A 22,642-nucleotide genomic window follows, 5' to 3' on the forward strand; every position below is an offset into this window, starting at 1 on the left:
TTTCTTTCTTTCTTTCTTTCTTTCTTTCTTTCTTTCTTTCTTTCTTTCTTTCTTTCTTTCTTTCTTTCTTTCTTTCTTTCTTTCTTCCTTCCTTCCTTCCTTCCTTCCTTCCTTTCTTTCCTTTTTTCTTGTAATACCCTTACCTTTTGTCTCAGAATCAATACTAAGTATCAGTTCCAAGGCAAAAGAATGGTAAGAGCTAGGACATTGGGGTTAAGTGCCTTGCCCAGGATCACACATCTAAGAAGTATCTGAGGTCAGATTTTAATCCAGGATCTCCTGTGTCCAAGCCTGCTTCTCTATCTACTGAGCCACCTAGCTATCCCTACCCCATATCATTTTCAAATGAGCTGTTCTCTTCCCACATTTTCCCTATCTTTTACTAGTACAGTTGATTTTTGGAGTACAAGTATAGGCCTTTGCATTTATTTCTTTTAATTTTATTTCTCTCAATTTGGACTTATCTTCCAGACAGAACTCTCTGAATCCTGCCTTTGTTTTTCTATGGTGTTGATTCTCCCTCCCAGCTTGGTCTCTTCATAAACTTGAGTATGTTGATGGCTATACCTTTAACCAAGGTCCTGATAAAAATCTTAAAGAGCTTAGAGCCAAGCACAAATCCCCGAGGCTTACCAAATGCAATGCCTTGCAAAAATAATTGCTCAATAAATATTTGATATTTGATGAATGATCCATCATTATAATCTGGAATGATTCCTATTGCTTTGGGGTGAATTTTTTTCACCTAAAGTATAAAAATAGCCCATAGTATAACCGATCCCTAATTTATCTTTTTAATGTGAAGGAGAAATAGGATATACTTATGTCTAGAACTGGAATTGAAATAGCAGGAGATAGTGAATAGAGCTGTGGGCATGGAATTGGGACGACTCAGGTTTGAATCCCCCCTAAAACACATACTGGCTTATGTGAGTGTTGTATGACCTTGCTGTGGGACCTTGGTCAAGTCACTATATCTTTGGGCTTCAGTTTCCTCGTCTATAAAGTGAAGGGGTTGGATTAGATGATCTCTAAGGTCTCTTCCAGGTCTCAAACTATGATTCTCTGAATCCTCTCATGGAATCAAAAAATATAAGGTCTGAGCTGTCATCTGCTGACTTCTCACTTTACCAGTTAAGATCAGAGAGGTTAAGGTACTGCCTAACAAAAGCTACATTGATTAGAGGGGCAGAGGGGAAGAATGAGTGGAGTCTTGGCCAAAGACCTGGCTTTGAAGTCCATTCTACTCACTTAGCACTGTGTGACTCTGGGCAAGTAACCTGACCTCTGGTTGTCTTCATGTCCTCACTGATGTTGGGGCTGATAATAGCACCTACCTCATAGAGGTAATAATTCATCTAAAGTTATGCAAACTTAAAGGCTATTAGGTGTCAGCTATTATCTTTATTTTTCATGACAGACATGGAACGGATACCCAATTTCCCTTCTTCCAAGTCTTCCCACTTTTACTTTAAAAAGACTTCTAAATAAATGGCTCAAATGGAAGCAGTCAGCTCTAGAATGTGTGTATGTGTGTGTGTGTGTGTGTGTGTGTGTCTGTGTATGATATATGGGCATGTGGGTGGTGTATAAGATGATTATTTTGTGTTGTGTATTGACTGTAGGTGAGTGTGATTATGTGTGATGTGTATATTATGTGTGTCAGTATATGCCTAGGGGCTTCCATATGCAGAGACTAGCTCATCTGCAAATGAGCCTTTCTCTTTGAAAAGTATTTTATTTTGAAAACTATCGCATGGGTGGTTCAGTAAATAGACAGCCAGGTCTAGAGACAGGAAATCCTGGGTTCAGACACTTCCTAAGAAAAGTTCCTATTTATTGAGTACTTTAATGTTTGCAAAGCACTTTACATAGGTTATCTCATTTGATCAGAACAATTCTGTGAAAGAGATGCTATTAATATCTGTTTTATAGATAATGAAAACAAGGCTAAGAAAGGTTGACATGCAGTTAATAAATGTCAGAGGGGACTTTTGAACTTCTGTCTTTTTGACTCCAGGTCCAAAACTCTGTTGATTTTGCCATTTCTTCAATCCAATATGACTGCCCAATAATGTGATGAGATTTTGAGCTGTATTAGGAAACATGGTTTCAAAGAATAGGCAGTTGATTGTTCCACTTTGTTCTGCCCCAGCCAGACCATGTCTGGAGTATTATGTCCAGTCTTAGATGTCCCAGTCAAGGAAGGACAGGAATGAATTGGAGACCATTCAGAAGAAGGCATATCCTTCATTCCTTTTAACTTTTCAGCATGGCCCCAAGACTCTCAAAATTGGGAAACCCCATCATCCTACAAGCTCATCAGCCTTGGTACTCATTTCTCATCAGTATAACCTGCTTCTGGGACTGGAAGGTCAGAATCATGAGCTGCAAAGCCTCCACTGAAGCCTCCTCCCGTCTTACGTGTAGCCGTCTGTTCATTTCCCACCAGCTATAATCCTTTTGGTTTTTCCATCATGTTTCTATTCTAGGTACTTCCCCCCCCACCCCCCAACTACTGATTTTTAGTTTCCTTTTGTTTAACATCTTCCCCCATTAGATTATAAGCTCCTTGACGACAGGGATAGACTTTCTTTTTTTTGTAATTGTATCCTTAGCGCTTAGCACAGTGCCTGGAACATAGCATGTGCCATTAATAACATTCATAAAAGCTACAAATTTTTTTTTAAATCCTTACCTTCCATCTTCCAACTGTGTATTTGTTCCAAGGCAGAAGAGCAGTAAGGACTAGGCAATAGGGGTTAAGTGACGTGCCCAGCTAGAAAGTGTCTGAATCCAGATTTGAACCCAGAACCTCCTGACTCTGGGTCTGGTTCTCAATCAACCAAGCTACTTAGCTGCCCTCTAAGACATTAATATATATTTTGAACAGGTATCTTAGGGAGGACTAGAGCCTTGAGTCCATATTATATGAATTTTGGTTGAAGGCACAGAGAATATTTCCTTGGAAGAAGAGAAGACTCAGGGGGACATGAGAGTGCAAGTTTATGAGGAACCATCATTTGGAAGAAGGATTAGACTTGTGCTGTATGGATTCAATGGATAGAAACTGTGAAAAAGGACCAATTTAGGCTTGATGTACTGAAAGACTCAGTTTCTTCATATATCGAATGAACTGGAGAAAGAAATAGCAAATTAATTCAGTATCTTGGCCAAGAAAATCCCAAATGCAGTCATGAAGAATCAGACATGACAGAAACACTCAACAACTGAAAGCTTTCCAGGAATTGACAGCGAAGTGTGTGAAGAGAACTCCTTCCCAGGATCACCTTTGGGGCCCTACCTGTATCCCTGCCCTCCAGCATGAGTCACAAGGCAATGACCTAGACACTTGACCTGGAAATGATGGGGAAATTAATCAGGGGTAAAGGAGGAAAACAAAGTGGGGGGTACAGGAAGTTGGGGGTCTCTCTTCTCTCAGGTGCCCAGAGAAAGGAAGGTGGCTAAGGGAACCATGTGGAAAGCACCCACATGGCTAATTAGAATAGGCTTTTTCTCTCTATCTGCCTTCTTTACTTCAAGTAAATATTAATAAACTATGGAAACGAAGGACCAGAGTTTAATTTAGTTCTTACACAAGGGATGTAATAAAGTCAATATCCTAGGTCTATATCCCAGGTCTATATCCCAGAGATTTTTTTAAGGGAATAGGGACTTATTTGTACAAAAATATTTATAGCAGCTCTTTTAGGGGCAGCAAAGAATTGGAAATTCAGGAGAAGATGTCCATCAATTGGGGAATAGCTGAACAAGTTGTAATATATGATTGTGATGGAATAATATTGTGCTATGAGAAACAATAAGCAAGATGATTTCAGAAAAACCCGGAAAGACCAACATGATCTGATCCAGAGTGAAGTGAAGTGAGCAGAACCAGGAGAACATTATACACAGTAACAGCAATATGGTAAGATGATTAGCTGTGAAGGATTTAGTTACTCTCAGCAATACAATGAGCAAGGACAATTCTGAAGGACTTTTGACAAAAAATGCTATCCATCTCTAGAGAAAGAACTGTGGGAATCTGCATTCAGATTGAAGCATACTGTTATTGACTATATTTTATTTGTGTGTGTTTTTATTTGGAGATTTTGGTTTAAAATGAGTATTTTCTCACAATATAATCAATATGGAAATATGTTTTGCTTGATTGTACATTATAGAGTCCAGCTCAAGAAATTATTTGTGGGTCATGGAACAAGATAAGAGGACTACAATACATGTACAACCTAGATGAAATTTCTTATCATTTTTGAGAGGGAGGAGGGGAGGCAGACAATTTGGATTTTATAACATATAATTGTTATTATATGTTAATCATATAATATATAATATTCATAACATAACTAACATATAATAACCAGAAAACATATATTGAAAATTGCTATGTGTAATTGGGCATCAAATTTTTTGTTTAAGTCTGGTCTTTTTTTCAGGAATGCTTGGAAATCTTCTATTTTATTAAATGGCCATACTTTCCCCTGAAAGAATATAGTCATGTTTGATGAGTAGGTGATTCTTGGTAGTAAACTCAGTTCCCTTGCCTTACAGAATATCATATTCCAAGTCTTCCAGTCCTTCATTGTGGAAGCTGCCAGATCCTGTTCAATCCTGACTAGAGCTCCATGATATTTGAATTGTTTCTTTCTGACTGCTTAAAGTATCTTCTCCTTGACCTAGAGCTCTTGATTTTGGCTGTAACATTCCTAGTAGTTGTCATTTGGGGATTTATTGAAGGAGGTGATCTGTAGGTTCTTACAGTCTCTTTTTTACCCTCTTGTTCAAGAATATCAGGGCAGTTTTCTTGGATAATTTCTTATAACATGATGCCTAGACTTTTTTTTTTTTGGTTGCGACTTTCAGACAGTCCAATAATTCTTAAATTGTATCTCCTGGATTTATTTTCCAGATCAGTTGTTTTTTTCAATGAAATATTACATATTTTCTTCTGTTTTTTTTTATTCTTTTGATATTGTTTTATTTTTTCTTGATGTCTTGTGAAATCATTAGCTTCTGTTTGCCCAGTTCTAATTTTTAAAGCCTGAATTTCATCCATGACCTTTGGATCCTTCTTTTCCATTTGGTCCATTCTACTTTTTATGGTACTCTTTTCTTCATTGGATTTTTGTGCCTCTCTTTTCAATTGACCAGTTTTGCTTTTTAAGCTTATTTTCTTTTTTGCATTATTTTAATTTCTTTTTCTCATATTTATTCCCATTTTTTCAACCTGTCTCATTTGATTTTTGAATTCTTCCAGAGCTTGAGACCAGTTCCTGTTTTTGTTTGTTTGTTTGTTTTAAGTTTTGTATGTGGTTGCTCAGATCTCACCATCCCCTGTTGGTTTTGTTCTTTGCTCTTTTTCCTCATAGAAATTTTCGAGGTCTAAGTGTTAGTTTTCTGTTTGCTCATTTTCCCAGCTTTTTTTTTTTTTGCCTGTGGACTGAGAATTCTGAAAGCTACTTGTTAATTCTATCTCCTCTGCTGGCTTGCAGGGATAGGCACTGTGAGCTCTTTTGTCCTGGGGCTAAGTCTTCACTGCAGTTGGAGGAGGAAAAGGGCCCAGCATTGTTGCTTGAAAACTTCACTGCAAGTTGGTGCCAGGGCCTGGGACTTCAAGAGGGTGAGTCTAAAGTGCTCTTTTGTTGGTGTAGTCCACATCCTGGGATCCCAAACTTGGCCTATTCCCAGGTTTGGAATCTGGCACAGTAAGTGGAGGGGTTGGTCAGCCAGCCCTACTCTGTTTGCAATTTTGCTTCTACTTCCGCCTTATTCTATGAATATCAACTCTCTCTGCATGCTTTTCAAGTTGTTTTCAGTGGGAGAGCCCCCTCCATCCTTCTTTGACTCCTGTTGTTTTGAGACACCATCTAAAGTTCAGTTTGGAAGGATAGTCAGCTGCTAAACTGCAATATTGGCTCTGCCCCATTATGTGTAATTCAGAAAATAAAATCTTTTTTAAAAATGTGTCTTCAGAGATACCATACTGTTGTCCAGAGGCTATCTAGCAGACTAAATATGTCTGTACCATTGCCTTGGCACACCATTGCTAAATGGATGTCACTAGTCTCCCACTGCCATGTTTGGGCTCACCAACTACTCATCACTGCCTATTTCCTTATACACTTCCCATAATGAGATAGGATTAGACATATTAGTGAGATTATATCAGTATGAAAGTTCTTGTCATGACCATAGAATAAAAGTGATGTAGCAAGAAATATACATTGAACATCTATTCTTGCATCCATTTCCCAAACACTTCACATTTCCAGGGCATGTAGACTGTGAACCCCCTTAGTTATATTCTCCTTTAGATCTTATCATCCCTTGAGAGGAATGTAAGCTCTAATAGTGCCTTTGCACAATAAATACCTAATTAAAGCCTTTTGAATGGAATGAAATTGAGTCGATTCAGTATAGGAATATAGTAGAACTGGAAAAGCAAGTCTGAGATTTCAGACTCTGCACATATCTGCTCTGTTAAAGGATGGCAAAGAGGAGTTTGCCAGCAATTAAATCTAGGAACCTCAAGGTAGAAAAGGTTTTTCATCTCAGCACCTAATCTATAAGGCTTGACAGTCTTACACCTTTGACTTCTCAGGGGAAGAACCCCATCTAGGAAGCTGTCTACAGCTATGGCTTCCCAATGTGGAAGAGAGAAGTCCTCCTCTTAGTAGAGGCAGGAATCGGACACAACTTTGGGGGATCTTCCCAGATTCACGAATATTTTATCCTCCTTTTCTTCCAGCACTCTCTGTAAATTTTGTTTTTTATTTCTCTCATGAGAATTCTCATGTTTTCCACCATGTTCTCTGTATTTACTCCCATCAAACAGTCTTTGCCTGGGGAAGCATCACCACCAGTCTCATTTTGTACAGGTTTTTGAGAGATGTGAGCTTCCAAGGAAAACTTAGATAGCCTTCATCCAGAAATAGTAAGTCAATTGATCCTAGGTACTTGTGACACTCATTCTGTTCTCAGTTCCTTTCATCACCCCAATATCTAAGTATACCCCCAAGACTCTTCTCTTTTGCTTTGAGATACTCTTTGGGTCACCTCATCAGTTCCCATTTAAATATTGTTTCTAGATACATCTATATGAATCTAGCCCTTGTCTATGGCCCAATCTTGAATCCCACATCACCACCTGCCTTCTGGACATCTCTTTGATGATCATAGAAATTTCAAACTTAAGATATTTCCAACCAAATTTCTTGCTTTTCCCCCAACGTACCATCATTCTTCCATCATCCTGGTTCTCAACATCAGAATCATTCTTAACTCTGATGTTAGGGGAAGGTAACACTCACTGACAGCTGACTAGTCTTGTCAAAACTATTTCTACAACCATTCTTTCTCTTTCAAATCTCTCCCCTTCTCTCCTCTGACATGGCCACAACCCTACCCCAAACCCTCATCACTTCTCACCTGGGGTATTGCAATCGTCTTGCCACTGGTCTCTCTGTATCTAGACTGTCCCTTCTTCTGTCTATGCCCATCACATAGGTACTGGATTAATGCTCCTAAAACTCAATTCTAATTGTGCCTCGCTGCTCAAGAAGGAAGCTTCAGGAACTCCTATTTACCTTTAAGACCAAGTCAAAATGCTTCTGCTCAGCTTTGAATTCCCCTGGTTTTCTGGCTCCCACCCATCTTTAGAGACTGATTTCATCTTCCTCACCCTCCTACATTGTATATTCCAACCAAATTTGCCTCTTCAGTGATCATGGTATCTTTTCCCTCTACTATGAATTTGCACAGGCATCCCATTCATCAAAGCCCTCCATGGTGAGCCCCCCCCCCCCACCACAACACTGATTGTGTCTCTATTGTGTGGTTATCTATAGAAGTCCATGCCATTTCCCCTTAGTAGAAGGTATGCTCCTTGGGAATGGGGACTATTTCATTTCTACCTTTGAGATCTGAATGCCCGGCAGGCACAGAGTAGGTATTTTATCAGTGCTTGCTGAATTGAGCCTATGCTGAGAAAAAGAAGCTATAATAAATTATCTGCATAAAAATCCAGTTACCTCCCCTGGAGAATATCCACTTAAACGCTCCAGTGGCACAAACAACACCAAGATGGCACTTATAAAATATCCAAGGCTGCTCCAGAGAGGGAGAAATTAGGTTGGGAAAGTTGAGTTCAGCTAAAGTCATCCTTAAAGGGTCCCAAGAAGATACAAATAGTCACAATTTATACAGATTGTTTACATAATTACCAAAATTTTTTCAATACGTCACATTGTTTGATTCAGTCTACAGTCCCTCTAGGGTTCGGTTAGAGGATCATAGACAATTTTGGAAGGGATCTTAGAAGTCATCTTATCTAACCCTCTCATTTTATGAATAAAGAACTTGGGTCTAAAGAGGTTAGTTAAGTGACTTGACCAAGGTCAACCCTAAATGAGGTTATGAAGAGTCATACATGACTGAAACAACAAAACAACAATAACCATTGGATGAAGACACTCTCTTTACCAAGATTGATTGGCACCTTCTCTACAATTTGGGAGTTTCTTAGGGCACTGAGAGTGTTCTAAGTAATTTGTCTAGTGACACACTCCCTCAATAGATGTCTTCAAGCAAAGAATGGAAAACAACTTATTGGTTGTGTTATCTTGGGGACCATATGTGCCAGAGACAAAATTTGAACTCTGATCTTCCTGACTCAAAGGCTATTTCTCCATCCACATCCTGCCATTTCTTTAAAGTTAACATACACGGTGTCCTAAAGGTCTTAGTTCAGTTTTAAGCTACTAAAATTTAAGTTTAATATATATTTATTTATTTGTATATTTATGTAAATATACTTGAATTTATATATATATATATAATTTATATTTAACATATAATATACATTATAATATATTAACATATGATTAATGAGTTTGGTATAGAAACTAAGTTATTAAAGCTTAAAATTGCACAAAGACTTTGGAGACACTGTATATGGATTATCTCATTTGATATTCACAGGAATACTTTGGGGAAAGTGCTGCAGGTCTTATTATTCTTTCAGTTTTACAAAAGAGGAAACTGATGTTTTAAGAAGTTGAGTAATTTTTTTCTTTTAAATTTTATTTTTATTGTCATACAAAACACATATCCGTATTGGTCATTGTTGTAAGAGCACACTTACACATAACCCAAACCCCAAAACAAAACCATAAATACAGTGATGTGAAAGATGACTCCAGCAGTTCTTTCTCTGGAGATGGAGAGCCTTCCATGTCATAAGTCCTTCAGGATTGTCCCAGATCATTGCACTGCTGAGAGTAGCTGAGTTTTCACAGTTGATCATTGTCCAATATTGCTCAAAGTGTAGACAATGTTCTCCCAGTTCTGCTTATTTTGCTCTGCATCAGTTCCTGCAGATCTCGCCAGCTTTTTCTAAAGCGATCTTACTTATTATTTCTTATCCCACAATTGTATTCCATCACCAACACATACCATAATTTTTTCAGCCATTCCCCAATTGATGGACCTCCCAAGAGGTCGATTAATTTCCCCAACATCACATAGCTAGGACACGTTAAAGTCCACCCTAGGGACCAGGGCGTAGAGGCCAGGGTTCAGTCTCCTTCCTTATTGGCATTTCTGATCCTATAGAACTTTAGTGAGAACCATAGTTGTAACCAGGGTTGGGCAGTCAGGGCTTTGTCCCAGGATGTCCAAACTTATCAGGTGCTTAAACATTTGTTCAACAATATTAAAACAACTGAATTCAGCACTAGATAGTAAAAATAATTAGTTAAAGCAGGAAGCTGCCAGGTAGTACATTTCTTTTACAGGCCTGATGCATCTTATGTGAAATCCTTCTTACTCCACCACAGCAGAATTGCTTGCTCACTTTTCTAGGGTCTTCCTGGTAACGTTCCCTCCACTCACTTTCTGGTACAGCCATAAATGCTTGTACGCTCTTCCTCATACACAAAACATCATCTCTCATTTGCGTGTCCTTTTACAGGCTGTGTCCATGCTTGAGGTTCTCACCCTTCTTGTCTCTGCCTCTTGGAATCCCTGGATTCCTTCAGAACTCAGCTCAAGCACCACCTTCTACAGGAAGCTCTTTCTCACGTCCTCAGCTTCTAATGCCCTTCCTCCCAAATCTACCCTAGATACTGGAGTCATAGATTCAGGATATATTTATATGTGCACATGTTGCCTCCTGCCCATGACTCTAACCTCGGTGAGGGCAGGGACTGCTTCTCTTTTGTCCTCATGCCTCTAGTGATTAGTATAGTGGCTGGCACATAGCAGGTGCTTAACAAATGCCCGTTGGCTGATTGGTCTCCAAGTGGATTTGTTTTGTAAAAATTATGTTGGTGCATTTCCTACTGCTTATTCCAGGAACAAAAGTATCACTTATGCCCTAGACTGGGAGAGGAGAAAGAAACAGCATGAGATTTGGGGAGATTATCAGAAACACAAAACATTTCACAGAGTCACAGAATCAAAGACCAGCAACAGAACTGGCTGGCCATTGTGTTCAGCCCATCCCTGACCAGGGATCCTCACTACAACACACCAAGAAGTCATCTTGCCATCTTGGCTTGATTGAGGGAGACATCATTGTCTCTCTAAGACAACCAAATCCCCAAATCCCCTTCAGGGCAGCTTGAATTTTTTAAAAGTTTTTTTTTTTAATTTCTGGCAATCAGAACTGAAATTTGCCTCTCTGTAAGTTCCAACCATTATTCCCAATTCTGCCTTCTGGTACCAAGCCTAATAAATCTCATCTCTTTTCCATATGACAGCCCTTCAGATATAAGACTATAGCAACTGTATCCCACAACCCTTCACCACATGTCTTGTTCTTACAAACTTCACCATCATGGTCATCTTCTTCTGGGTACCCTCCTAGCTCATCACTGGCCTTCAAAATGTGTTTCCTTTGACTTGAACATAACTTTCCAGATGTGTTCTATGCGACCAAATAGAAAATTTGCACAGTGGGAAGGGTACTAGCTTTGGAGGCAGAACACTTGGGTTCTGGAGCTTCTACTTACTATCTGTATGACCTTGGAAGAGGCACTTAAATTCTGCCTCAATTTCCTCAGACTAGAAGATCTACAAGGATGGTTCCGGCTCTAGATTTAGGACTTGATGATTTTATGCATCTCCTTGTTGAATTTTACCTAAATCAGTATGAACAATTCATTCCCAGTTGAGATGTTTCTTGTAGTCTGAATCCAGCATTTAATATATAAGCTTTCCTCCCTGAGTTTATACCATTTGCAAATTTGGGTTTGGGGGGTTGTTCTTTGTTCATTCATTTTATTGATTGATGGCTTTGTTTTCTTTGACAGTTATTTTCCTATATACTCCTCCAATCCAATTGCACATGCCCTTTTACTATTTTTATATAAATTAATCTACATTTAGTTTTTTTATATATAGACTACTTTTATTTTACTATTTTGCTATGCCATTTTACTAAATTGTCCAGTGAAGACTGCAGCTGACAGTCTATGAGATGTCCCACATATATTATTCTGCACTCACTTCTCAAGAAAAATGACCTTCCAATTGGATAAGTGGGCCATCTGTGCCTTTAACTAAATCATTAATAAAAACAGCCCAAAGCCAAGAGCAAAGTCCTGGGGAACTCCATTAGTGACCTCCTTCCAAGCTGACATTGAGCCATTATTATCTCTGGGTCTGGATGTTCACTGGGTCTCTACTCTCATCTATCCTGGAGTGTTAAACCCAAATAGAAACAGGGTTACCAATCCATACTTGGCAGTGAGGTGGCACGTTAGATAACATACCAGTCCAGGAGTCAGGAAGATGAGTCTTCCTGAGTTCAAATACAGCCTCAGACACTTATTAGCTGGATGAACATGGTTGAGGCACTTAACCCTGTTGGTCTCAGTTTACTCATCTGTAAAATGAGCTGGAGAAAGAAATGGCAAACTCCACTCTATTTGCCAAGAAAACCCCAAATAGCCATAAAATTGAGCATACCCTTTGATCTTATAATAGCACTACTGGGTCTGTATCCCAAAGAGATTTAAAAAAAGGGGTAGAGGACCTATTTGTACAAAAATATTTATAGCTGCTCTTTTTGTGGTGGCAAAGAATTGGAAATTGAGGGGATCTCATCAATTGGGGAGTAGCTGAACAAATTGTGGTATGGTATACAGAAGGAATATGATTATGCTATAAGAAATGATAAACAAAATGATTTCAGAAAAAGCTAGAAAGATCTACATGAACTGATGCAGAGTGAAATAAGCAGAACCAGAAGAACATTATACACAAAACCAGAAATATCATATGATGATCAACCGTGAAAACTCGGCTACTCAGCAACGCAAAGATCTAGGACCATTCTGAAGGATTCATGATGGGGAACGCTATCCACCTGCAGAGAAAGAACTGTTGGAGTCAGATGGATGCAAAGCAAAGCACACTCTCTTTCTCATCAGTGTATTTGCGGTTTTATTTGGAGGCTTTGGTTTTGTATGAGTGTACACCCCAGATAGATTGTTGGACCTTGGAGGGAAGGAATCCAAGTTTTGTTTAAGTTAGTTAATCCCACTCCCTTCCCTATTTGTTTAAATAAACCATGTAATGTTGCCTAACAGCCTCTCCCTGAACATTCTTTCCCAGATCTGGTGATGTGGCTCATCACCACCAGTTAAGAAGCCAGTTTGATACCCTATTATGGATACCCTATTGATACTTCATTTATATTAATATACCCCAAAACCCCCATATATTTATTTTTTCAGGGCTTTGGTTTTGTATGAGTGTGTTCTTACAACAATGACCAACATGGAAGTGTGTTTTGCATGATAATCCATGTATGGCCCAGATCAAATTGCTTACCATCTCCGGGAGTCAGGGAGAGGGAAGGGAAGGAGGCAAACAGTTTGGATCTTATAATTTTGGAAAACTCATGTTGAAAATTATTATTACATATAATTGGGGGAAATAAGATATCTTTGAATTAAAAAAAAAAAGAAGCTCCCAAATGGGGTCACAGAGGGTTAGGCACAACTGAAAAAAAAAAAAAAAAACTAAACATCAACAATAAATCCATATAAAAGGGATTCCTGCAGCTGTATATTGACTTAATCTTAAAATGCAATGCTATCTATGTTTTGTTGTACAATTATTTTGTTAAATATTTCCCAATCACATTCTAATCTGATTCAGCGCCCTGGGGAGTGGTATAACCTATGTTTGACAGCTCTGATACAGGTGATGGATTCGATGCCCTAAATCTCCATCTCTTTCACTCAGAACAACTTACAAATCTTTGTTAAATGCTTGTTAAAATCTAGACAAATGAAATCTCCGGCACTCTCCTGATTTACTAGTCTAGTAACCCCATTTTTTTAAAAGAGAGAAATGAGGTAAGTTTGTGGTGACTCGCTTTCCCTATGCCCTTTCTCCATTTTCATTAAGCATTCTTCTGCTAATGCATTCTAGATTTTTGCCAGGAATCAAAGTCAAGTTCACTGACCTGGAGTGGTCAGCCTCTCCCTCTCTGTTTTTACCCCATTTCTTTGTAAAGTGGGTGATGTAGCTGGCTTCATGGGAGCACTGGACTATGTCAGCCAGGACTACTATTTACCATGCCCAGGTCTGTGATTAACTAATTATATAACCCTGGCCAAGATGGTTAACCCCAAATGAATCTCATTTTCCTTCATTGTTAAATAAAGGGATTAAACTAAGTGATCTCCAAGGTTCTTCCAGGGTGATGTTTTCATTCGGATTATCCCAGGGTAATAGATTATGATTTAGAGCCCTTGTTGGCAGTGCCTTGGTGGGTGGGTGGGAGTCTAAGGGAGTAGATCAATGAGTTAATGAATCACCCAGAGACATCTGCTTTGGACTGGGGAGAGTTGGACTCGCTAATATTGTTTCCAGAGAAGTTGGAATGAAGCTCCATTTCAGAGCAGACTGGGACAGTCTCCATGATGCCGGGTCACTGACTGCAGTCCGTCCTTGACGTTTCTTGAGGAGCACTAACTTGGAGCAAAATAGTGATGGAGGCAAAGTTTGTTAACAGTCTCCCTCTTCCCTCAGCCTTCTTTCCCCCCTTTTCTGCCCCTTCTATCCTCTCCAGCCAATGAATCCTGTATTCCATAATCTCCTCCTTCCAGTCTATCTTTAATATTCTCTAGCCAAAACATAGAGACATAGACAGGATCATATAACTCCTCTGCTCTAAAACACCTAGTGGCTCTCTATTAACTAGAGAGGAAAATTCAAACTTTTACCTTGCATTCAAGGCTTTCCACAATCTGGCACCACTTGCCCAATCCAGTCTTATAGCCTACTAGTGATAGGATTCTAGGAATCGAGATTTAAAACTAAAAAGAATCTTAGAGGTCAGTGAGTCCAACTCCCCAGATTTACAGATGAGGAAAAATAAGGTTAAGTGACTTGCTGTAGGTCACACACAGGACCCCAGATCTAGAGCTAGAAGGAAACTTAGAGGTCTCTGATACCAACCCATTCCCCCATTTTACAGTTGAAGAAAACGAGGCATAGAGAAGTGTAAAGGATTTGCCCCAGATCATATAGATAGTATTTTGGCCCCAGGTCATCTGACCACTCAGATATGATTTTGAATATTTTATTTCACCCATTTTCTCCACATATTTTATGCTTCAACCAACCTGGACAGCTCCCTGTTCCTGGAATATAGGCAATGTTTTCCTACCTCCATGGCTTTGCTCATGCTGTTCCCTAGAATACATCATCTTGGTTTATCCCTGTCTACCAAAATGGTTTTATCTAGATGTGGTCACTGCACATGGTGCAGCTTGTAAAGATTTCACCTGGCATAAAGGGCAGATGAGAACCATTTGTTCCAACAGTCATGAAGGTGGCAGAAGTGGGTGCTGTGGGATGCTTAGAGGTTAGTCAGACATTGAAGACACCAAGATCATCCACTGCATCCCGGGCCATCACAGGGTCAGCCTTACTTTTTGTCTTCTCACTGGACTCTGATGATTCTGGAAGAGAGAGTGAGGCTGACGACTTTGTGCAACTCTGCCTCATTTAAATCCAATTCATAAGTCAAGATATCACCCCATGATGTCATTGGTCCTCTTCAAAAATGGAGAATTCCTAGCTGTGAGACCCTGGGCAAGTCACTTTACCCTGATTGCCTAGCCCTTACCTCTCTTCTGCCTTGGAACCTGTATTTAGTAGCCATTCTAAGACAGAAGGTAAGAATTTTTAGAAAAATCAAGCCCTTTCCAGCTTAGATCTATGACCCTCTGATTTATACATTTAAGTCTTACCTCTTTGATACACAGTGAATTCCATGAGAACTTGGACTCTTGTCTTGGCACCTCCACTGCCTGCCACAGTTCTGTACACAATGCAGAGGAGAAGCTTAATAAATATTTGGTAAGCAAATTATCTCCAGGTCACCGTACCCCTTCCTCTGCATTGCTGCATCCCTTTCAGGTCACACCAACGCCCTCGTCCAGGAGTTCTTCCTGGCTTTTGTGTGTGTGTGTCCTGGGTGAAGTCTATGGATCTCTTCTCAGAATCATGTTTTAAATTTGTAGTATAAAATGCATAAGATGACAAAGGAAGCCCATTATAACGATATATAATCATCCAAAAAGTTATTGTCAAGCCCACAGACCTCAGGATAAGAAGAACCTTTGCAAGCCTTTCTCGCCTCCCATAAAAGTCCAGCGTCTGTTTCCTTCAGGGTCTTGCTAGAAGAACACTCCGTCAATATACCAAAACAATAATAAGAGAAATGTAAATAATAATGCACGAATTGCTGTGTGATCCCTTTTGGCATGGCATAGTGGGAAAAACTCCAGGACGCTATAGTCGATTGTAAGCACTGGGGGTCGCTACAGGAGGCTTGTGGTCTTCTGAGGCTTCATAATTCTGCCCATAAACGGGTAGTCTGGAGACTCCTGATTGGTGCAGATGAGAGAGAACTCTCGCTAACAATAGGTTTAGAAAAGCCACTTTCTCCTGAGTAGCCACCAGAGAAGGGGCCCATGGAAGGATAATGCCAACCACGGCTGTCTGTGAGAATTAAGATTAGATCGGTCAGATGCCGTCTTTAATGGAATAAAAGGACCCACTTAGGGGAAGCCAAGATTCTCCTCCTCCTTGGTGGAGAATGGTAATTCTCTGCTCCCTGACTGAGGGCAGGTGAATTAGTGAGAGTGTGGAAGAGGAGAGAAGCAAGGGAAAACTCCCTGAAGTCTAGTGTAGGCGTAGGGACCAGATCAAGGGTGTAGGAGCTCTCTCCAAGCTAGAAACCAGATCTCGCCTCTCTCAAGCGCTTGCCAATTCAGCTTCATGAGTCTTGAGTTATATCCTGCTCTAGAGAGAGGCTTCTGCCAATGGCTTTGGGCATTGGGGTGCATCTAGAAGGGAGGGGGATGGATAAAGGACTCCCAGTTCCTCTGAGGTTTTTCTTGATCCCTCACTGTTCCGCGCCCCTGAGGAGACACCATTATAAAAACAACAACAAAACCCTCTCATTTTGCTACTTGCCAGTCTGCCTTTCCTCTCTCCAGTGTTACAGGAAGAGGCTCCTAAACTGGAGGAAGAGAAGAACCTCTGGGGTCACCACAGCTGCTTCAGGGGTCATGCTGCCACTCCTTTCTTCCCAAGTATTCTCTCTCCTCTTTGGGGGGCTTTCACTGGAGCCCATCCCAAGACCTAACCACAGTTGCCTCAGAATGTAAACAAAACTCTTCAACTCTCAGAAGTCTAACACATCCAGCTCATTCTTTCCCTTCTAAGGGAGGCATTAGGCAGGGAATGTGCCTTCAAACCCCAAACTACCCATGTAAGGAACTTCACAGGCAGGACTGAAATGACTGGCATGTAAACAACAATGACTCCTCCCCCAGAAATATGCCTCTTGATAACAACTTGAATAATTTTGGGGCAAGTCATTTAATCTTCTGGTGACTCAGTTTCCTCATCATTAAATGAGAGGGTTGGACTATAAGAGTCTCTGATCTCTGATCCCATGACCCCAGGAACAGATCTGAAACTACACAGAGGACACTGCTGGAAGCCCTCCCACCTCATCCTCAGCCCCTGTAAGTTATTTGAATTTTAATGTCCCCCAAACAATGACATCTCATTAAGAAAAAGTTACCATATACTATCTTTATTTCCAGGTAATGTTCCTTCTTCTTTTTTCCCCATCTTGCATCCAATACTGTGTATTGGCTCCAAGACAGAAGAGTGATAAAGATTAGACATTTGAGGCTAAGTGACTTGCCCAGGGTCACACAGCTAGTGTGTGAGGTCAGATTTGAACCCAGAACCTCCTGTCTTCAGAGCTGGCTCTCTATCTACTGAGTCACTTAGCTGCCTTAACAAGAAGCATTCTTCATTTGCTCAGTTTTTTTTTTTCACGTGGACCATTGAGCCAGATTCTTTGAAGCTGTGGGATCTCATTCTGAAGGCTCTGCAATATTCCTGGGATTGAGGCCATAAGCAGGTGTCATAAGCAGGGTGTCACTTGCAAAGAGGTATATCTGGAGGTCTAGGCTACCTCTGATCCTATGAATAAAAGACAAAATTTCAAAGGGATCTTTTTTTAATATTATAAAATGTATCAACATAAAATCAAAACTAAGTTTTATGTTTAAGGGTAGTCTCCTAGGGAAAATATATCAATAAGACAAGGTTGTCCCTCTTCTCTTATATTGTTTGATATAGGTTTAGAAATCCTAGTAACAACAAAACACATGAGAAAGAAAATTAAAGGTATAAAGGTGGGAAAGAAGGAAGCAAAGCCATCCCACCTTGCTAATGACATGATGGTCTGTTATAAAATCTTAGGGAATCAGTGAAAAAAAACAAAACTAAGTGAGACATGTAATGGGTTCAACAAAGTTGCAGACTACCTAATTAAACTCACAAAATTTAAACAGCATTTCTATCTAATAATTTTAAACTCCTGGAGGCAACAATAGAAAGGAATATCCCATTTAAAATAACTACACAGTATATAAAATATTTGTGAGTCACCCTCTCAAAGCATAGTCAACATCTATAAGTTTTAACTACAAAATGCTCCATAAGGAAGTAAAGAACATCTTAAATAGCTGGAGGAATACTCAGTGTTCATGGATGGGCCATGCCAATACACTATGAATAATAGTGTACTATCATAGTTAATTTATAGATTTGAATTTTATAGATTTAATGCTATACATCAAACTACTAAAAGAATACTTTACAAAGCTAGATTGAATAGTATCAAAATTCACTGGAGGAACCCAAAGCCTAGAATAACAAAGGAAATAATCATAAGTGAAGAGGAACATCATATCTAGGCATGAAACTATATTATAAAGCAGCAATCATCAAAAAACATCTGATATTAGTTTAAAAATGGGGAAAAACGAGTTGCATGCTGGGAGCTAAGATGGCAGAATAAGGGATTATCAGGTTGCCCAAACCCTCCAAACACCCAAAAATAGAAATTTAAGCACCTCAAAAAAAAAAAAAAAGGAAATCTGGAGGAACACATATCACTGGGGTGAGAAGGGAGGGTAGCTCAAAGAATGCAACATCAGGAGAACAGGCAGAATTATGACCAGTCCAAAGCAACAACTCTGAGATACTACATCAGTGGTTCCCAAACTTTTTTGGCCTATCGCCCCCTTTCCAGAAAAAATATTACTTAGCCCCCTGTAAATTTTTTTTAATTTTAATAGCAATTAATAGAAAAAATAAATGCACCTGTGGCCATCACCACCCTCCTAGATCACTGCAGCACCCACCAGGGGTGGTAACGCCCACTTTGGGAATCACTGTACTACATTATACCTATCTAATTTGATCAAAAAGGAAAGTAATAAATGTTGGAGGGAATGTGAGAATACTGAGATACTAATACATTGTTGGTGGAACTATGAACGCATATAATCATTCTGAGGAACAATATGGAACCCTGCCCAAAGGGCCATAAAATTATGCATATCTTTTGACCCAGAAATACCACTACTGAGTCTATATCACAAAGAGATCAGAGATGAGGGGAAAAAAACCTACTTGTACAAAAATATTTTTAGCAGCTCTTTTTGTAGTGGCAAAGAATTAGAAACTGAGGGGATATCTGACGATTGGGGAATGGCTGAACAAGTTGTGGTGTGATGTTGTAATAGAATACAATTATACCAAAAGAAGTGATTAGAGAATGAACTCCAAAAACCTGGAAAATTATATGAACTAATTCAAAGTAAACTGAATAGAACCAGGAGAACAATGTATACTAATCAACTGTGAAGGAGTAATTTTATATGCAACACAAGATCCAAAAATAACTCCAAGGGACTCATGATTAAAACAAACAAACAAACAAATCACAATCCATGGTCAAAGAAGGAACTGACAGAATCTGATTGCAAATAAATGCTCACCATTTTTCACTTTATTTCCTTTGTGAGTTTTTTATTTTCTATGTGCATCTTCTGTCACAGCATGGGCAATATGGAAATATGTATTGCATGAAAGCTATTGCCTTGGGGAGAGTCCGGGGGAAGGAAGGACAAAGGAAGGAAAGAAGGGAGGGAGAGAGGAAGGGAGAAAGGGAAAGAAGAAGAAAGAAAGGGAGGGAGGAAGAAGAGTTTACACTCCCTTCAGACCTTAGATTGTAGAAGGATTCGCCTATCTACTTTGCTGTTGGGTACCAACTTTCTGTGTGAAGCCTGTGGCCAAGCCTAGCTTGAACTGAGTATGTCCAAAAGAGAGAGGAGAAGGCTGTTTGTTGCTTTTGGTCAAATTGTCCCTGGAACACCCTTTTCCAATTTGCTCCACATCCCCATGACTGAGGGCAATAAAATCCCTGGGTCTCCCAGAATGCATGAGCTTTGAGTGCCCCCTGCTGGAGAGGCACTTCAGGGCAGCTTCTGGGGCTCCCTTTTCCCTCACCTCCTTCCCCCAGGATTGAAGGGAAGAAGGCTGTAAATTGGGTTTTCCCCTTTCCCCTCCCAGAGTTTTCTCTTTGCACAAATGAAGTAGCAAACTCCCTAGATTTCCTCCCATAGAACCTTACAGTCATAGAATCCCAGAGATGGAAGAATCCTCAGAGGAGGCCTTCTAGGCCACCCAATGCTTAAACAGGAATCTACTTTACTGAATCCCCAAGGAGTGACTTTCTCAGTTTGGGGCAATTCAAATCAGCAAGCCCTTAAGTGCTTACTGGTTCAGGATACCATGCCAAAGGTGGAGATCCAAAACCAAATAGGAAGCGGTTCTTGCTCTGGAGAGCCTTGGTTCTACTGGGTAGAGATGGGTTGTACTCAAATTAACTATGCTCCAATACTCCAGATTTGTGATGTTATAGATATGGGTCTTCCCTTCCAAGATCCATGCCAGCCCATCCTGCACAACTTTTATCCTGAGGTCTGATGAATGTGCCACCAGAAACCCACCCCATGGGCTAAGGGATTCTACTCAATTCAAGGTTCCACTTCAATGAATGTATTACCATCCATGTAAAAGTCCTGGAGAAGTCTTAAATGCGTGATCAGGAAGACAATAATCCCTTCTGAGGTGATGGTTTCCTTGATTCCATCAAAAAAGAACAAGTACCCCTTGACTGAACCAAAAAACTGACCACCTCATAAGGGGTTTTGAATGGCAGAGGAATGACAGGCTGTCAATGAGCAGGCAAACTTTAGGAAGCTACAGGAGGCAGACCTTTGGGACCATATTAGAGGACAACAAGAGAGATGTGTAGCAAGCAGAAAGGGCAGGGTCACATTCCCCTTCTCCACTGACTGTGTCACACTAGAGACTGGGTGAATAAGAGATGATGCATCCCAGGAGGACAGAGACATACATAAACCAATGAAATGAGGGCAGCCTTGGACATAGAGATGCAGAAAGATACTCATGTGAGGAAGAAAGCGGCTTCAAGATGTGTGATCTCTTGAACTAGAAAGGAATGTTGGCGATGAACACAAGAAAGGTGGTGGCACGATTATCCTTGGACCACCTGTGCTCTTTGGATATGGCTCTCACCATCCTCATATTTTAGGTTTAAGTCTCTTTGTGAACTGGAGGAACAGTTTGCCCCAGGCTCATGAGGTAAGAAAGGAGTGAAATATTTTGTAATTACCATCCTTTCTCTACCAACTAAGTAAATCTTTGCTAAAAGCCAGCTGAGGCTATTGACTGATAACCAATGAGGAACACAAGGGCTGAAGGCTCACAAGGGGCAGGATTTCACATTCTAACCCTTGAATACCAGCTCTAGAACTCTGTGTGTAACAGTAGTCAGCTGCTATGTAGAGAACCAATCCACCAAAGAAGAGCCGGCAGAAGAAGCATGATGGAAAAGTCTCTGTCTGTGTTTATGTCCATGTCCATGACTATGGCTAAGGCTTTGGGAAGGAGAAAGGTTGCCTCTTCATCAGAGACTGAAGTAAAAGGGGAGGAAATGGAGAATATCATCAAAGGTCTCAAGGGGTAGACAAAGGAAGAAGGGATGACTGAACAACAAATGTCAAATGTGTCTGTAAAGAGGCCTCAGCTTGAAGAGTGAGGACGGGTGAAGTATTGGAAGTTTGAGGAAAGATAGAAAGGCTAGGGAGAGCTACTTTGATGAGTGAAGTTGAAAATCAATTAGGGAGTTTAAAAAGTTCATTTTGCTTCAAATTAGTTGGGATTAGAAGAGATAGTGAACAAGATCAGCATGGTGATGTGACTTTCTTCATCTTTGTTTAGATCGTGGCATGAAGTTGTTTATGCTGATATTCAGAATTGGGAAACAATAAAAAAAAAGGCCAAATATCCAATCATCAGGCTGGGCAATACATTACATGTTAGTCTGGTGAGTTATGTCTATATATGTCAAGATAATTAGGATATAATCTTAAGTGCAAAAAGGAAAACATCAAACGTATTTGGTCCAAATGCCCAAGTGGCATGGGCACACTGATGATAACTCTGAAAAATGGCCAAATATCCATGAAAAAAGATTGGGAGGGGCAGCTGGGTGACTCAGTGGGTAGAGAGCCAGCCTTGGAGATTGGAGATCCTGGGTTCAAATTTGGCCTCAGACATTTCCTAGTTGCATGACCCTGGCCAAGTCACTTAACCCCAATTGCCTAACCCTTATTGCTCTTCTTCCTTGGAAATGATACTTAATATAGATTCTAAGTTGGAAGGTAAAGGTTTAAAAATTTTGGGAAAGAAGATGAAGTAATATAATGAAAATTTCAATGTTTATTTGGGTTGTTTTAAAAAGTGCACAACTTCACTATATATACATATTTGTTGTATTTATACATACTATTTATGTAATAAAATACATGCATCTAATTGAATAAATATTTATTAAGTGACTGATATGTGTAAGGCATTATACTGTTGCTAGAAGACAGAATGAAGAAATGTTCCCAACTCTTGAAGAGTTGACATTATCCTGAGAGAATGAGAGAGAATATCTGCTTTATATTCACTTTCATTTCACAAATATTCAAATTACAGAGCTTCATATGTTGCTTGTCCAAAGAATGGGTCCAGAATTTGTCATTCAGCTCTAGAGTGTGAACTTGGGAAGCCAGAACACAGACATGGAGTAAAGTACTGGTTTTAGACTGAAAAAGAGAAAGTCAAGAAAACATATGGACACTGA

The sequence above is a fragment of the Gracilinanus agilis genome, chromosome 4 (assembly GCF_016433145.1).
Source record: "Gracilinanus agilis isolate LMUSP501 chromosome 4, AgileGrace, whole genome shotgun sequence".
NCBI classification, from domain to species: domain Eukaryota; kingdom Metazoa; phylum Chordata; class Mammalia; order Didelphimorphia; family Didelphidae; genus Gracilinanus; species Gracilinanus agilis.